The 19,433-nt window shown below is 45.8% G+C and overlaps 1 protein-coding gene across 2 annotated transcripts in view; it reads right to left on the bottom strand.

The window, feature by feature from the left end:
• The window catches only part of BCOR (BCL6 corepressor), a 58,839-nt gene extending 56,613 nt beyond the window's left edge, over positions 1–2,226 (bottom strand). For both annotated transcript variants that reach the window (XM_040338112.1, XM_040338114.1), the window contains exon 1: positions 1,949–2,226. The gene's annotated coding sequence lies outside the window, so the exon portion shown is untranslated. The remainder of the gene's footprint in view (positions 1–1,948) is intronic.
• Positions 2,227–19,433: the final 17,207 nt, after the last annotated feature.

The following is a 19,433-nucleotide window of genomic DNA, read 5'->3' as shown; positions in this document are numbered from 1 at the left end:
CACAGTACACACACACGGAGCCCCTATATTTATGTATATAGAAAATAAAAACAACTCTGAAAACTATCCGAATATTTATATATTGATATACATGTAGACATATGTAAACATAACTCTGAAAACTATCCGAAAATGTATAAATATATATCGGTCTTCCCCCGATCACAGCACAGTACACACACGGAGCCTATATATATATATATATATATATATATATATATATAAAAACAACTCTGAAAACTATCTGAATATATATATATATATATATATATATATATATTTATTGTCAAGCGTTGCGCAAACTGTTCGCGCTATATAAAACCTGTATAATAATAATAATAATAATAAAATAATACACACATATATATCTTATATGGACATATTACATTGAATAGCATCCGATCGCCGTGTTCTACTATAGACCCCCCATACACACAAAGCAAGGCTCATAAAACACAACTGTGATCAGCATCCGATGACAGATTGACATTTCTAGTAATACGTAGATTCGAAAACGGAACTCCGAACGAACAGAAGCAGATCGGTGTGCGATGTGCCGATCATCTCACATTATTATTATTATACACTCCGCTCCGTCTTATTGTATAGCGGAGAATTATTCCCGATCACATAGATGTACAATATAAATTCCGTATTATCAGACTTGTTCCAGATCCGCGCCGCGCACCCGGCGCTATACACTCCGCTCCCAGTACTTGTATATCCATCTGTATACATTGTCATCACCCCGATCTATACACACTCGCTCCTCCATTGTATAGCACACTTTCCCCGATCACACACACGGAGCCCTTCATATATCAGTAGACAATATAAATTCCATTCAGTCTGATCGTTGTACAGCAGGCTTGTCCCGATCTACTCTGCGCTATACACTCCGATCACAGCGCTCTATAGACTCTTTCCTCCAGTCTCATTGTGTATCAGACTTCCCCGATCACAGCACCAGGAGCCCCTCATATCGGTACACAATTGTATATCAGACTTCCCCGATCACAGCACAGTATATACACACGGGGCCCCTCATATCGGCACAAAACTGTATATCAGACTTCCCCGATCACAGTATATACACACACGGAGCCCTTCATATCGGTACACAATTGTATATCAGACTTCCCCGATCACAGTATATACACACGGAGCCCCTCATATATCGATATACATTCCGTTCAGTGTCATTGTATATCAGACTTCCCCGATCACAGTATATACACACGGAGCCCCTCATATAGCGATATACATTTCGTTCAGTCTCATTGTATATCAGACTTCCCCGATCCCTTTCCTCCAGTGTCATTGTATATGAGACTTATCCCCGATCACAGTATATACACACGGAGCCCCTCATATCGGTACACAATTGTATATCAGACTTCCCCGATCACAGTATATACACACGGAGCCCCTCATATATCGATATACATTCCGTTCAGTGTCATTGTATATCAGACTTCCCCGATCACAGTATATACACACGGAGCCCCTCATATAGCGATATACATTTCGTTCAGTCTCATTGTATATCAGACTTCCCCGATCCCTTTCCTCCAGTGTCATTGTATATGAGACTTATCCCCGATCACAGTATATACACACGGAGCCCCTCATATCGGTACACAATTGTATATGAGACTTCCCCGATCACAGTATATACACACGGAGCCCCTCATATATCGATATACATTCCGTTCAGTCTCATTGTATATCAGACTTCCCCGATCCCTTTCCTCCAGTGTCATTGTATCTCCGATCACCGTATATACATACACACGGAGCCGCTAACAGACAATATATACATTGCACTCCGTCCCATCAATGTATAGTATACTTCCCCCCGATCTGCTCTGTGTATATAGCTCGTCCTCCCCCCGAATATATATATATATAGGATGATGAGCCGCCTTTCCCGGTGATCGGGACTCACCTACAGTCCGGGGTGATCGCAGTGTCTGTCTCGGATAACGTGTCCCCCCGATCAGTGTATCAGGCGGCGCTCCTCCGTGTAAATCCTAGTAGGAGATCGGGCAGCCATCCTTCCTTCCCCGCAGAGATCGTAGTAATAAATCCCGTGTGGTGACGGTTAAGTCCCGGCGCTGTGGCTCCTTCCCTGTCTGTAGCGATCGCAGCAAAGTTTATTATTGTTATTTGCAGGCTGGTGTACACGCAGTGGAGCCGCGGCTGAGCGATGCGGTCCCTCCCCTGGCTGGGAGGAGGGGGAGGCGCCGGGTGGGGGGTGGGTTAGCGAGGTCAATCTCCGGAGCCCCCAGGAAAGAAGAAAGATGAGCGGTGGGAGGCGGCAGCGGGACGAGCGCCAGCTCCACCCCCTCCTTCCTTCTCCTCCTCCCCCGGTGTTAGCTCTGTGCAGTGTGTGTGTGCCGCCCGGCTAGGGAAGGTGATTGCAGAGGGGAAGCCCGGCACCGTGTACACCTGTGACCTGGCCGCACAGTGCCGGCTCTTGTGAAGGTGCCAGGCTATGCCCCCGGAAAGACGACGAGCCGCCGATGTGTCATGTCCAAGTGACAGCGCCGAGACAGGCGGCAATTACCCCTCCCCTCCCCCCTCCATGTCCTCATTACCGATCTCCCGCGCTCCCCGCTTCTGCCGTCTCGTGCTCTTCCTCCGTGTAATCTGTTTGTAATTCTGGATCGTATCTCTCTTCCTGTGGAACGGGCTCCTTCCTCTCTCTGGAACCATTCCTGTCTCGTTCTCTTTATCTCAGTGCGTGCATCTCTGCTCTTCTCCTACACAACCTCCCCACATTAGGTGCTGGAAGACATACCAACACCCCACTTCCACATCTATTCATGGAAATGCACAACCTCCCCACATTAGGTGCTGGAAGACATACCAACACCCCACTTCCACATCTATTCATGGAAATACACAACCTCCCCACATTAGGTGCTGGAAGACATACCAACACCCCACTTCCACATCTATTCATGGAAATACACAACCTCCCCACATTAGGTGCTGGAAGACATACCAACACCCCACTTCCACATCTATTCATGGAAATACACAACCTCCCCACATTAGGTGCTGGAAGACATACCAACACCCCACTTCCACATCTATTCATGGAAATACACAACCTCCCCACATTAGGTGCTGGAAGACATACCAACACCCCACTTCCACATCTATTCATGGAAATACACAACCTCCCCACATTAGGTGCTGGAAGACATACCAACACCCCACTTCCACATCTATTCATGGAAATACACAACACCCCCACATTAGGTGCTGGAAGACCTACCAACACCCCACTTCCACATCTATTCATGGAAATACACAACCTCCCCACATTAGGTGCTGGAAGACATACCAACACCCCACTTCCACATCTATTCATGGAAATACACAACACCCCCACATTAGGTGCTGGAAGACATACCAACACCCCACTTCCACATCTATTCATGGAAATACACAACACCCCCACATTAGGTGCTGGAAGACATACCAACACCCCACTTCCACATCTATTCATGGAAATACACAACCTCCCCACATTAGGTGCTGGAAGACATACCAACACCCCACTTCCACATCTATTCATGGAAATACACAACCTCCCCACATTAGGTGCTGGAAGACATACCAACACCCCACTTCCACATCTATTCATGGAAATACACAACCCCCCCACATTAGGTGCTGGAAGACATACCAACACCCCACTTCCACATCTATTCATGGAAATACACAACCTCCCCACATTAGGTGCTGGAAGACATACCAACACCCCACTTCCACATCTATTCATGGAAATACACAACACCCCCACATTAGGTGCTGGAAGACCTACCAACACCCCACTTCCACATCTATTCATGGAAATACACAACCTCCCCACATTAGGTGCTGGAAGACATACCAACACCCCACTTCCACATCTATTCATGGAAATACACAACCCCCCCACATTAGGTGCTGGAAGACATACCAACACCCCACTTCCACATCTATTCATGGAAATACACAACCCCCCCACATTAGGTGCTGGAAGACATACCAACACCCCACTTCCACATCTATTCATGGAAATACACAACACCCCCACATTAGGTGCTGGAAGACCTACCAACACCCCACTTCCACATCTATTCATGGAAATACACAACCCCCCCACATTAGGTGCTGGAAGACATACCAACACCCCACTTCCACATCTATTCATGGAAATACACAACACCCCCACATTAGGTGCTGGAAGACATACCAACACCCCACTTCCACATCTATTCATGGAAATACACAACACCCCCACATTAGGTGCTGGAAGACATACCAACACCCCACTTCCACATCTATTCATGGAAATACACAACCTCCCCACATTAGGTGCTGGAAGACAAACCAACACCCCACTTCCACATCTATTCATGGAAATACACAACCCCCCCACATTAGGTGCTGGAAGACATACCAACACCCCACTTCCACATCTATTCATGGAAATACACAACCTCCCCACATTAGGTGCTGGAAGACATACCAACACCCCACTTCCACATCTATTCATGGAAATACACAACCTCCCCACATTAGGTGCTGGAAGACATACCAACACCCCACTTCCACATCTATTCATGGAAATACACAACCCCCCCACATTAGGTGCTGGAAGACCTACCAACACCCCACTTCCACATCTATTCATGGAAATACACAACCTCCCCACATTAGGTGCTGGAAGACATACCAACACCCCACTTCCACATCTATTCATGGAAATACACAACCTCCCCACATTAGGTGCTGGAAGACATACCAACACCCCACTTCCACATCTATTCATGGAAATACACAACACCCCCACATTAGGTGCTGGAAGACCTACCAACACCCCACTTCCACATCTATTCATGGAAATACACAACCTCCCCACATTAGGTGCTGGAAGACATACCAACACCCCACTTCCACATCTATTCATGGAAATACACAACCTCCCCACATTAGGTGCTGGAAGACATACCAACACCCCACTTCCACATCTATTCATGGAAATACACAACACCCCCACATTAGGTGCTGGAAGACATACCAACACCCCACTTCCACATCTATTCATGGAAATACACAACACCCCCACATTAGGTGCTGGAAGACCTACCAACACCCCACTTCCACATCTATTCATGGAAATACACAACCTCCCCACATTAGGTGCTGGAAGACATACCAACACCCCACTTCCACATCTATTCATGGAAATACACAACCCCCCCACATTAGGTGCTGGAAGACATACCAACACCCCACTTCCACATCTATTCATGGAAATACACAACACCCCCACATTAGGTGCTGGAAGACATACCAACACCCCACTTCCACATCTATTCATGGAAATACACAACACCCCCACATTAGGTGCTGGAAGACCTACCAACACCCCACTTCCACATCTATTCATGGAAATACACAACCTCCCCACATTAGGTGCTGGAAGACATACCAACACCCCACTTCCACATCTATTCATGGAAATACACAACCTCCCCACATTAGGTGCTGGAAGACATACCAACACCCCACTTCCACATCTATTCATGGAAATACACAACACCCCCACATTAGGTGCTGGAAGACCTACCAACACCCCACTTCCACATCTATTCATGGAAATACACAACCTCCCCACATTAGGTGCTGGAAGACATACCAACACCCCACTTCCACATCTATTCATGGAAATACACAACACCCCCACATTAGGTGCTGGAAGACATACCAACACCCCACTTCCACATCTATTCATGGAAATACACAACCCCCCCACATTAGGTGCTGGAAGACATACCAACACCCCACTTCCACATCTATTCATGGAAATACACAACACCCCCACATTAGGTGCTGGAAGACATACCAACACCCCACTTCCACATCTATTCATGGAAATACACAACACCCCCACATTAGGTGCTGGAAGACATACCAACACCCCACTTCCACATCTATTCATGGAAATACACAACCTCCCCACATTAGGTGCTGGAAGACATACCAACACCCCACTTCCACATCTATTCATGGAAATACACAACCTCCCCACATTAGGTGCTGGAAGACATACCAACACCCCACTTCCACATCTATTCATGGAAATACACAACCCCCCCACATTAGGTGCTGGAAGACCTACCAACACCCCACTTCCACATCTATTCATGGAAATACACAACCCCCCCACATTAGGTGCTGGAAGACATACCAACACCCCACTTCCACATCTATTCATGGAAATACACAACCTCCCCACATTAGGTGCTGGAAGACATACCAACACCCCACTTCCACATCTATTCATGGAAATACACAACCTCCCCACATTAGGTGCTGGAAGACATACCAACACCCCACTTCCACATCTATTCATGGAAATACACAACACCCCCACATTAGGTGCTGGAAGACATACCAACACCCCACTTCCACATCTATTCATGGAAATACACAACACCCCCACATTAGGTGCTGGAAGACCTACCAACACCCCACTTCCACATCTATTCATGGAAATACACAACCCCCCCACATTAGGTGCTGGAAGACATACCAACACCCCACTTCCACATCTATTCATGGAAATACACAACCTCCCCACATTAGGTGCTGGAAGACATACCAACACCCCACTTCCACATCTATTCATGGAAATACACAACACCCCCACATTAGGTGCTGGAAGACATACCAACACCCCACTTCCACATCTATTCATGGAAATACACAACACCCCCACATTAGGTGCTGGAAGACCTACCAACACCCCACTTCCACATCTATTCATGGAAATACACAACCTCCCCACATTAGGTGCTGGAAGACATACCAACACCCCACTTCCACATCTATTCATGGAAATACACAACCTCCCCACATTAGGTGCTGGAAGACATACCAACACCCCACTTCCACATCTATTCATGGAAATACACAACACCCCCACATTAGGTGCTGGAAGACCTACCAACACCCCACTTCCACATCTATTCATGGAAATACACAACCTCCCCACATTAGGTGCTGGAAGACATACCAACACCCCACTTCCACATCTATTCATGGAAATACACAACCCCCCCACATTAGGTGCTGGAAGACCTACCAACACCCCACTTCCACATCTATTCATGGAAATACACAACCTCCCCACATTAGGTGCTGGAAGACATACCAACACCCCACTTCCACATCTATTCATGGAAATACACAACACCCCCACATTAGGTGCTGGAAGACATACCAACACCCCACTTCCACATCTATTCATGGAAATACACAACACCCCCACATTAGGTGCTGGAAGACATACCAACACCCCACTTCCACATCTATTCATGGAAATACACAACACCCCCACATTAGGTGCTGGAAGACATACCAACACCCCACTTCCACATCTATTCATGGAAATACACAATGGTCTCCCTTATCGTCCATAAAGGGTATCAATCACCTTCCTTGGTTATCTCCATATTTAGGGCATCACCTTCCTGGCATGTTACCATCTTTAGGGTATTACCTTCCTTGGCTATCTCCATATTTAGGGTATCGCATTCCTGGCATATTCTTTAGGGTATCGACTTCCTTGGGAATCCCCTTTCTTGAGTATCTTAGCCTTTTTATAGGGCATCACCTTCCTTGGGTATCTCCATTTTTTTTTTTTAGGGCATCATCTTCCTTTTGGTATCTCCCCTTTTTTTTAGGGTATCACCTTCCTTGGGTATCCCCCCTTCTTTAGGTCATCAACTTCCATGGGTGTCACCTTCCTTGGGTATCTCCTTTAGGGCATCAAATTTCTGGGTTTTTGCCTGCTTTAGGGCATTGTTTTCCTTAGGTATCGCCTTCTTTGGGGCATAACCTTCTTTGGGTATCTCCTTTAGCGCATTACCCTCTTTAGGGCCTCATCTTCCTTGGGTATCTCCTCCTCTAGGGCTTCACCTTCCTTGGGTATTCCCTTTTTTTAGGGCATTATCTTCCTTGGGTATCTTCTTCTTTAGTGCATCACCTTCTTTTTACCTTCTTTGGGTATCACCTTCTTTAGGTACCTTCCTTGGGTATCGCCTACTTTAGGGCATCACGTTCCTTGAGTATCGCCTTCTGTAGGGCATCATCTTCCTTGGGTATCTTTCTTTAGGGCATCACCTTCCATGAGTATCACCTTCCTTAATGATGACCTTTTTTAGGGAATAAGCTTCTTTGGGCATCCCCCTTTTTAGGGCATCACCTTCCATGGGTATATTCTTCTGTAGGGCACACCTTGCTTGGGTATCTCCTTTCTGGGGATCACTTTCCTGGGTTATCTCCTTCATTAGGGGGATCACGTTCCTGGGGTATCACCTGAAGTCTGAATTTCACCCTACCGTCTTGGCTTCCCAATGTGGCACCATGTTCAGAAAATAGGATCATCCAGACCAGTCCAATCCAGACTCTCAATTTTTTTATTTTACTCCAGAGAAACCATTGAAATAATATTTTGGTCTCAGGGAACCTTTCTAAAACCGATTCCTTCATCTCACAGTACAGTTCCATTGTGATCGTTAAGTTTTAAAGAATGAAATTGGCATACCTTGAACGTTTGACACCTGGGGCAGCCCATTTTAACATTTGCCTGATGTACAGGAGAACATTATTGTTAGTTGTAATCTTGAAACTAAATAAGAGAAATAGATTGCAAAGAATGAAAATAGTGTTTTCCTCTATCATTAGTGGTCAGTGCAGGTAAAAAAAAAAACAATCGGCCACTGCTTAAGGAACCCTTAGCAACCTCTGGAGGAATCCTGGATAGAAAGACAGAACTATATGTTCTTTTTTGGCAGGTAATGTGGTAGATGGTGTGGAAATGTACATCACCAAGCTCCCTTCACCTGTGTGCAGAGCAATGTGTTTCCCGCACCTTTTATCGTTCATACAATTAAAGCGAAGTGCTGAATTTATACTAAACTATGTGAAAAATATATTTGTTATAGCTCCTTCCCGTATATATACATAATTCATACATTTTATGTTCTTCACACATGGGCCATTCCTGCCATAAGTGAAGAAAGCGAGTACCTCCATCAATGTTTCATGATGCTGGTGATGGCTTTGCCCTGACTACATTCAGGTCAGACTCTTTTCAGCATTACTGGGCGGAATGTCCAGGCTGCCAGAATCCAGCACTGACCAATCGCCATCACCCAAGTAATTGGGCCTAGTAACAATTGTATTGCTCAGGCTTGGCACTTGAGTGTGGTGGTTGCTTACAGGCAGGGCTGGACTGGGACAACAATTTGTCCCTGGACTTCATCCAGACTGGCCCACTTTTACAGGTCTCTCCCATGGCAACCGGACAACTCCCGCCCCCCCCCCCCTCCCCGGCCACCCAAGCCCCCTTTTCCCCTTCACTAGCTGTTCTACTTTATTAGAGTAGAATGGCTGGTACTGCTACTCTTATAGGCAGTACCAGTGGGGAAGCTAGACATTATTTCACCCGGGGCAAAGAATCAGTTTGGTGCCCCCACCTTATGGGATAAGATTGGGCAGAAGTGAGAAACTCCCAGGCCATAGCTGTTGAGTCAGATGTCTGTCCCCTCCCCCATGCTCCTCTGTCGTCCCCCTGCTCCTCTGGTCCTCTCCCTGCATCTTTGTTCCCCCCAGGTGAGCGCTGCGGGGAGGGAGAGGAGGTGAGTGCTGCGGGAAGGGAGAGACAGAGGAGCGGAGGGGGGTGGTGGTCCGCTGTCACTGAAGCCGGCCCACTGAGCCATCGGCCGACCGGGAAACTCCCTGTAGTCCCAATGGCCAGTCCATCCTTGCTTACAGGTCATGTGATATTGTAATATTTCCCAATAATATTGCACCATGTGGTAAACACCAATGACATTGTTTGTTCCCATTATGAGTGCTGCAGCCTTAGTACTTATAAACTACGATGGTGTTGATAGTCCATGCAACTACCTCAGTGTATGCAGCAGAGGGGAAACTGCCAATCAGCCCTATAGGGGTGCAAGCTGCTGGACCCCCTTCAGATCTACTCAGAATACCAAACGATGCTTTGCGATTATCGCTACAGTTTAAGATATATCTTTCAGGCCTATAATTGAACTAAGTTCCTGAAAATGTCAGAAAGGCGAGTGATATGAATATCTTTAAACAGATTCTCAATAGATAACAATTGACCAAGTCTTACTGTCTACCTACAATAACATGTCCTTTAAAGGAAACCTTTCTTAAACTGGCCATAGATGGGTCTTTTTTTTAATTTTATTTTTTTCAACCAGTGGGTTGAAAGGGAAAAAAACTGACTTGATTTCCCCATCCATTTTGATAGGGAGTCTCCTCCCCCTCCCTGTCAGAACACAATGTTCAGTGCCAGTGGCATTCATCCAACATGGCGGTTGTACAGAAATCAATTGGTAGATCTACTTCTCTACAACCAGGTGCCCAGACAAAGCAGAACTTCACTCAAAAGGGGAATTCCTGCTTTTCGGACTTCCCCCGGACACAATTTCTTTGGGATTGAGGTGAGCAGGTACCTAGTTTTGATAGGTACCCGTTCCAATTTCCGCTCGGATTTCTTAGGTGATCCAAGTAGAAGTTTCCCCCCCCCCCTTGCCCACTGCCTTCTGGGACACATCACACATCCCAGGAGCCTGTGGGACCATTCACAAAGCTCAGCGAGAATCTGACTGTGAAGCCACACTAAGTCACAGCCATCTTCCCATGGTAAAAAGGCCAGGGACCCAAAGTCTGGCGAAGAACCGGCTTGGGAGAGGATGGTGCTGCATCCCTAGACAGGTAAGTGTCCTTTTAATAAATGTCAGCAGCTACAGTATTTGTAGATGCTGACTTTTTTTATTTGGGTTGGTGAGACTGAAGATCCTCTTTAAGAGGATATGGGGGGTGATGTTGTTTGTTGGTTCTCATGTTTACCCTTTTGCTTCTGTGTATCTTAACTGGAACAAGTGTGAAAGTAAGGATGCCTGACTTTACAAATATACTTGTTGCAGGTCCGTGCCCATCCTTATTGATCCCAGTTGGTCAGTTTACAAGCACCTTCAGGAAGTGGATCAGTAATGGCATCCCCAATGTGTATTTAAGGAAAGGTTTGATTTACGATGAATTATAGTTTAATATAAAATGACTACCTTAATGCCAAACTCCAGGAATTAGAAAAAAAACTACCCTTGCAGTGCCCCTCCACCTTCCACACTGCACAGACTAGGGCAGGGGTCTCCAAACTGCGGCCCGAGGGCCGAATGTGGCCCTTTGATAGCCTTCATCACTTTTGCTCTCAATGATATGAGGCACTATTCCTCCCAATGACACCAACAATGGGGCACTATTTCTTCCACTAACACCAATGATGGAGCACTATTCCTGCTCCTACTGACCACCAACACTGAGGCCGTGTTTAGTCTCATAGATGCTTGGCCCGAGGCATTTTCTACCCCCACTGGTCGAAATCCGCCCCCCCCCCCCTGAAGTCTGAAGGACAGTAAACTGGCCCTTTGCTTGAAAAGTTTGGTTGGAGACCCCTGGACTAGGGTAAGTAATACACCTTATCCTTTCACCCCTAGACTAAACAAGCATTTAAACCCCACAGTGCCAGGGGACCCCATGGCAAAGGTCAGCTTTAGGAGCTGTTGACATCAACATCATTCCAATAAAAATGTTCCTTGTATTAAAAAGTATCCCAGAGACATTAGCATAATGTTTTATTCCCCCCTTCCATCTGCGGCTTTTCTGCAGAGATCTACGACAGCAGCATATCAGCCTACCTACTTTATCTATCTAGAGATCCATACTAGGCTTACGATTTTTTTTTTTATGGTCTGCATTGATCCAGCTCGATTTCTTAGCAGAAGAATTTGCATTCGCACAATCCTTGAACTTCCTTGCTCGGCTTCCAGATTTGTTTGAATGTGACAGCGGAGAGTACCGTATTCTACCAAGTAGAAGGACACGCTTGATGTAGAAATTGTAGTGAAAAGCAAAGCTGGCTTTTACTGCCGATACGAGCAAGCCTTCGCCTTAGGACAGAATAGGTAATCTTACATTTTGGCACTTATTACAGTGAGCCACTATTGCATCCATTTTTTTTTCAGATGATTAAAAACAGAGAGCAGCAGGCACAATACCAGATCTTTTATTCACGACCATTTCAAATGGTTTCAATAGGATATCTTTGAGGAAATATATGAGGATAGAATATAGGGCTGTCAGTGCTATTTTTTTTTTTTAATGTACAGGTTCCAGGGCTGTCACGTTGATCCTGGCTTTCCTACATAATTAGGCACTGGCCTAGGACAAGCACACCAAATGGGAGATTAGGGCAGCAATGGCTGCTCTTATATTTCTCTAATTACATGTTCACTTATGCCGCGTACACACGATCAGTCCATCCGATGAGAATGGACCGTTTTCATCAGTTAACCGATGAAGCTGACTGATGGTCCGTCGCGCCTACACACCATCGATTAAAAAAACGATTGTGTCAGAACGTGGTGACGTAAAACACAATGACGTGCTGAAAAAAACGAAGTTCAATGCTTCCAAGCATGCGTTGACTTGATTCTGAGCATGCGTGGATTTTTAACCGATGGACGTGCCTACTAACGATCGTTTTTTTCCCATCGGTTAGGAATCCATCGTTTAAATTTAAAGCAAGTTGGCTTTTTTTTAATCGATGGTTAAATAACCTATGGAGCCCACACATGAAAACGGTCCATCAGATCGTTGTTCTGTTTAACCTATCGTGTGTACGAGGTCTTACAGGTATATCATTTATGCTATATACGTTTACATCATTTGTACAAACAAATCAGTTTTTTGTCTACTTCTACAAATTCATGGACATAGATAACTGTCTAACAATAGTCGCCTTACTGACCGCTCACCACAATCTTTGTGAGCCTAAACCTGTATTGTTCTTTTCAAATCTGGTAAATATTTGCAATACTAAAGGGGGCGATTTACTAATCTGTGACGCTTGTGTATAAGAAATGAAGTTTTACTAATGGCTAGAATGTTACAAATTCTAATGAGTCTCTGCCGAAATTAGACAAGGACAGAATACAAAGGGTGACTCTGTGGTCACCCACATGTAAGCATTTCATGCAGTAAAGGCCCTGCTTTCATGTCTCTGTGGCCTCAGCCCTCTCCTTCACTTTTCATTAAGCTCCTCTTTTCCCACAACCCCTGCATTCATCAGTCCTCCGTTGGACCTTCATCTCTCATTCTTGTATTTCTGTGTTAGAACTATGACCTAAATTGGTATCAAAACCACTAAATGTACTTTTATATAGTCCAATTTATGAGTGATGCATGTCCTATCTGACTCTCATGGATTTTGTTTCTTTCTTGATCATGGTATGAGTCTAATTTTCAGGTTTGAGGCAGCCCACAAATCTAAGTATGGGTAGTGGATAAAGAACAGTTGGAGAATATGGCAGGTAGGTAAAGATGATGAGTAGGTAGAGGTGATGGAGATCATGGGTATGCAGAGTTCATGAGCAGGTGGAGATGTTGGGCGGGTAGAGGTGATGGAGTGCATGGGTATATAGAAGTCATGGGTAGGTAGAGATGATGAGCAGGTGGAGATGTGGGTTAGGTAGAAATCATGGGTAGGCCAATGCTATATCCTGGGGCACCACGGAAAGAGTCACTGCCAGCTACTTCTAATTTTGACTGTCCTATCATCCTGGACCATGATCGGTGGAGATCATGGGCAGTTAGAGTTTAAGGGTAGGTGGAGATGATGGGCAAGTGTAGATGACGGATAGGTAGAGGTGATGGGTAGGTTTAGATGATGGATAGGAAAGTTTAAGTAGGTGGAGATGATGGGCAGCTAGGGGTAATGGGTAGATGGAGACAGTGCTAAGAAAAGTTGCTTTTGCAGATTCTGCTCTTTTTGCAACCCCCTTCTGCTAAAGTACTCAAGGTGGCTGGCTCATCTGCCTCTCCTTTACCCAGTGCTGTGTTGAGATGGTCCCTTTTAGATTGGTTGTGCCCTACCTACCTCTACTCTGGCTTCATCTCTGTCTAAGCTGGAGCCAGAGCCAGACTTTCCTCCACTAGGGTTTACAGAACTCCCAACGTGATCAGCAATGTTTAGTTGTCTTGCCAAACACTGTGAAGGAGAACATATATTCTGATTCCTCTAATTTGAGACTTTCTATGGCCATGATGGTGGTGTAGACCACCCAGTGGCAATGCAGTGTTTGGCACCGTTCTGATGACATTTCCCCCCATTGGCTGTAATGTTAGACCAGTTTTTGTGCCTTCACTCAGGGCCAGCACCATGCTGTGTGGGTTCCTGTGGCTCTGTGGAAGGAGATGGTGGGTGCAGGCAGTGTGTGTGTGTGTGTGTGTGTGTGTTCTCCTTCCTCTCTCAGTGCCTGTCATTCACTCTCTCTTCCTGTGTTCGCATATCTTTCTATTTCTGACTGGCCTCTGCAGGCGTCTGACTGCTGCTTACGGAAGACGTGTCTGGATGTGTCACATGTGGGGGATTGTGTCGTGTCCCCTACACGATTGCCGTGTTTTTTAACCTTAAGATCTGCGTGTGTCCTCTGTGTCTGATCCCATCTGCTGCTCTTTGCTGTGTCTTGGAGGCAGGGAGCCTATCTGTATTCAAGCTTCGGCGGCTCTCTGTCTCCTCTCTAGAAGCGGCCCTCCTTTGGCTCCCCTCCTCCCCCTCTATCCTGGCTCGCTGCCACTTTCCACTGTCTACGGCCTCCGAGTCCTCACAAGAGCTGCAGGCAGCTAAGCTTCCAACACCTCTCCCTGTTCTGTACATGAGCGCTTCACTCCCGTTAACCCTCTCACACTGAGCTCGCAGCCTGAGGCTCATAACCACCTCCGAATTCTGCTCCGCCGCCCTCCGGACTCCTTCCGAGAGAGCGGACAGAGCCGCCCTCCGCGCCTCACAGTCACAGGAGGCGAGAGCCTTTGATGTGGTGAGGAGAGGCTTATGTTCCACAACGGCTTCCCCCAACCGAAACCCTATCTCCTCCACCTCAGCCGTCTTCCCAGAAATCCCTCTGGAGCGGAAAACGCTTCGCCATCAGCCCTGAGGTGTCTGGAACGTGCGTTCCGCGCCTTTTTATGAGGAAGAATCCCTCAATCATTACACTGAGGCTAAAAACCAAATAATGAGAAGAAAGCTAGCTGTAGACACGAGGGAGGTCGAAAGCGCCAGACCTGACCGCCGTCACACATCAGCGCTGGACCGCGCATCCCTCAAGGCTCATTCGCACGGGCACTCAGCCCCATATAGCGTGAAGAGTCGTGTGTTTATGTATTTGTGGCGAACTGCGTGCAGATTGGAAGCGCATTTCCTGTACTGGCTCAGCTGCGCAGCCAATTTTGTCGAGTACGCAAGGGCAGGGGTTCGGCCCTCGACACAGAGCCCGCGTCTCCAGCTCTGTGCCCCCTTACCGATACGCAAGGGCAGGGGTACGGCCCTCGACACAGAGCCCGCGTCTCCAGCTCTGTGCCCCCGTACCCGATAGGTCCATTGCACACAGACGAAATCATTTACTGAGGATCATACTCAGGATCTTGTTGACTGACCAAGGATAAAATGTTAGGTAAAGACTGCATGAACACATGTACGCATATAATTCTACTCCATTGCCAGTGTTGGACCATACACGTATATAGATGCATATACACGGAAATTACTGCACTCAAATGTAACATTTGTTATTTTTGTTTAGTGGCTCTGTACTCGTTCCTGTATTACTGACGTTTACGCAGCTGTGGACAGTGTTTCATAGACAACGATGCATCTACACTTACCGGCCACTTTATTAGGTACACCTTGCTAGTACTGGGTTGGACCCCCTTTTGTCTTCAGAACTGCCTTAATTCTTCGTGACATAGGTTCAACAAGGTGTTGGAAACATTTCTCAGAGATTTTGGTCCATAGTGACATGCTAGCATCACACAGTTGCTGCTGATTTGTTGGTTGTACTTCCATGATACGAATTTCCCTTTCCACCACATCCAAAAGGTGCTTTATTGGATTGAGAATGGTGACTGTGGAGGCCATTAGAGTACAGCAATGTCATTGTTATGTTCAAGAAACCAGTTTGAGATAACCTGAGCTTTGTGACATGGTGCATTTTCCTGCTGGAAGTAGCCATCATAAGTTGGGTACACTAGTCATAAAGGGATGGACATGGTCAGCAACAATACTCGGGTAGTCTGTGGTGTTTAAACGATGCTCATTTGGTACTAAGAGGCCCAAAGTGTGCCAAGAGAATATCCCTACACCATTGCACTACCACCGCCAGCCTGAACCATTGACACAAGGCAGGATGGATTCATGCTTTCATGTTGTTTATACCAAATTCTGACCCTACCTTCTGAATGTTGCAGCTGAAATCGAGACTCTTCAGATCAGGCATCGTTTTTCCAATCTTCTATTGTCCAATTTTGGTGAGCCTGTACGAATTGTAGCCTCAGTTTGCTGCTCTTAGCTGACAGGAGTGGCACCCGGTATGGTCTTCTGCTGTGGCCCATCTGCTTCAAGGTTTGATGTGTTGTGCTTTCAGAGATGGTATTCTGCATACCTTGGTTGTAACGAGTGTTTTTTTTTTTTTAGTTACTGTTGCCTTTCTATCCTCTCAAAGTCTGCTCATTCTCCTCTAACATCAATCAACAAGGTATTTGTCCACACAGCTGCCGATCACTGGATATTTTCTTTTTTTCTGACTATTCTTTGTAAACCCCAGAGACGGTCATGTGTGAAAATCCCAGTTGCTCCGCAGTTTGTAAAATACTCAGACCAGCCCATCTGGCACCAACAACCATGCCATGTTCAAAGTCCCTTAAATCCCCTTTCTTTCCCATTCTGATGCTCCGTTTTAATTTCAGCAAGTCGTCTTCACCACGTCTAGATGCTTAAATGCATTGAGTGTGATTGGCTGATTAGCAATTTGTGTTACCAAGCAATTGAACAGGCATACCTAAAAAAAATGTCCGGTGTGCAAGGGGCCTGAAACTTGGTGGAATGTCTATGTAAATGAGCCCATAAGTTAGCCATACACGGCCTGAATTTTGTCCACCTCCTGCTGGATTACTAAAATTCGAGCCATGGGTGACACTGTCGGCACCACCCAGCTCAACAAAAGTATTTTTTATTTTTTTTGGTGAACTTGAGTACCCTACAATGCTCCTACGACAGGACCTTGGAATCTTGCTTGGAGGCTCTAAACAGGCAGCACAGCTACTCCGATACACAAAAGAGCCGAGTACACTGAAGAGCTTCATCTACCAGGGATGACCACCCTTTTTGACCAAATTACATATATTGAGCAGTGAGGGTGGAAGGAGACACAGGCCTTGCCAGTCAGAAAAGCCGAATTAAACTCCGAGATCAATGGGGTGAAATATGTCACAGTCGGATTGCTCTCACATCCAGAAAAAATACATAAAAAAAAAACGAAGGAGCCTGGTGGAACATCATGGCTACATTCACACACCGGCAATTTAGACCGATGCAAATTGTAGTGGCAGGAATCTTCTGATTTCTGCTGCGACTCTGAGGCAAGGTGTGATTGCCAGCCCAGTTTACTATAGTGATGGGCCATTGATGATCACAGCTATTCTCGGCTGTCTGCACAGCCATTGACTCCCTAAAGGCATTTTTATAGCGCCGACGCAGACCTTTTTATATTTATATATTGTACATTCACATCAGTCTTTGCCCTAAAGCTTACAATCGAATGGCAGTCATAAGTGTGTCAAATTCCAAATTTTTCTTTCGAAAATCGCACCTTTGAATATTCAATCGTTGGGCCACAGCAACGACCGATTTTCGTGCGGACATCAAATTTAAGTGATCGGGCATGTTGGAAATTTTTTGAAAAACAAATTTCTAACCAATGATGGGAGAATTGTGTAAGAAATATAATCAAAAAAGGAATGCGTGTGAACTGTGACTGCGTGTGAACTGCGACCTGCAAAGACCACAACATAAGATGAAATTGAAGGCTTGGTTGGTCCAGCTGAAATCAATAGTGGCACCATTGAATTACAAAACGCACATGTTTTCTATTTCCGATGCACAAATTGTTCAGCATTCAATCCATGTATGGCCTGCATTAGGTCCTATCTCGCGTGCATACATACTAGGACCAATTCAGACAGGAGCCAGCTATTCTACCAGCATAACTTTGGAATGTGGGAGGAAACCAGAGTGCCCAGGGGAAACCCACACAAGCAAGGGGAGAACATCCAAATTTCATGTAAGTGGTCACGGTTGGATACAAACCAATGACCCTTGTGATGCAAGGCAGAAGTACTAACCACTATGCTGCTCATCTATAGGCTAAAGCTGGCCATACACGTGGGCTTAATGAGGGAAAATCAATTAATTCCCCAATCCACACTTTATAAATTACTAGATTTCTCTGGTTCAGCTTGCGGGCTGAACCAGGGAAATCTTTAGCCTCGGGCAGGCCTTAGACGATGCAATTTTCTTTCCTACAACCTTTGGTTATGGATGGTTCTCTGAATAGGCCAGTATACTTCTGTTCCCTGACACTTTGTAGAAATCCCTGTGTAGGTCAGTTGTTAGTGTGTCGGGTTTAGCAAGGAGAACAATGGTTCAGAGACCACCTCACAGATAGTCCTTGCTCAAATAACCTAGACTCCGTTTTACTTGTCTACAGCACATTTTCCTCCTCAGGCTCTTAGTTTTTCATTAGCCAGAAAGCATATATATTAGCCTAGGTCTACTAAAAATGACAGGCACCAGGACATCTGCTCATTCTACAACCTTCAGTGTGTCCCACAAAATCAAAGTGTGAATGAAGTAAGAGCTGCCTTATTCTATGCAGAAAGTCGAAGGATTGGGCCTGCTCTTCTAAAGCCGACCGAAGATGGTTCAAATCTCGGCCGGTTTAGCAAAGACTGGATGAGATTCAAACCACATTAAGGCAGGCTGTTTGTACCCAAGTCGATTAATCAATCGGCGATAATCGCTGTGTTCTCCCAGCAGGGATGGCTCCCCACGCAACCCCACCCCGCGCGGGAGAACTTAATAGCTTTGTGGAAGGCATTTCCCTTATCAACACTAACGGTTTATGTGGGAATCAAGTGATTTTCTTTCCTGCAACCATAGGTTGTAAGAAAGAAAATTGCATCGTCTAAAGCCTGCCCAAGGCTAGAGATTTCCCTGGTTCAGCCCGCAAGCTGAACCAGAGAAATCTAGTAGATTCCTTCATCTACATTTAAAAGCATGGATGGGGAAATCTCATTTGCCAGCTATTGTATTAAAGCAGAATACCCAATTGACTGATGATTTTCCATCTGGCTCCTTTAAATTTGCGAACAAAGTTTGTTAAACTGCCAGTTGGAACCTTTCTCTGTCATGAAATATACATGCTTGTTCCAGG

The sequence above is a fragment of the Rana temporaria genome, chromosome 2, assembly GCF_905171775.1.
Source record: "Rana temporaria chromosome 2, aRanTem1.1, whole genome shotgun sequence".
Classification (NCBI taxonomy): Eukaryota; Metazoa; Chordata; class Amphibia; order Anura; family Ranidae; genus Rana; species Rana temporaria.
The sequence above is the reverse complement of the archived record's forward strand: the minus strand, read 5'-3'. Positions and strand labels throughout refer to the sequence as shown.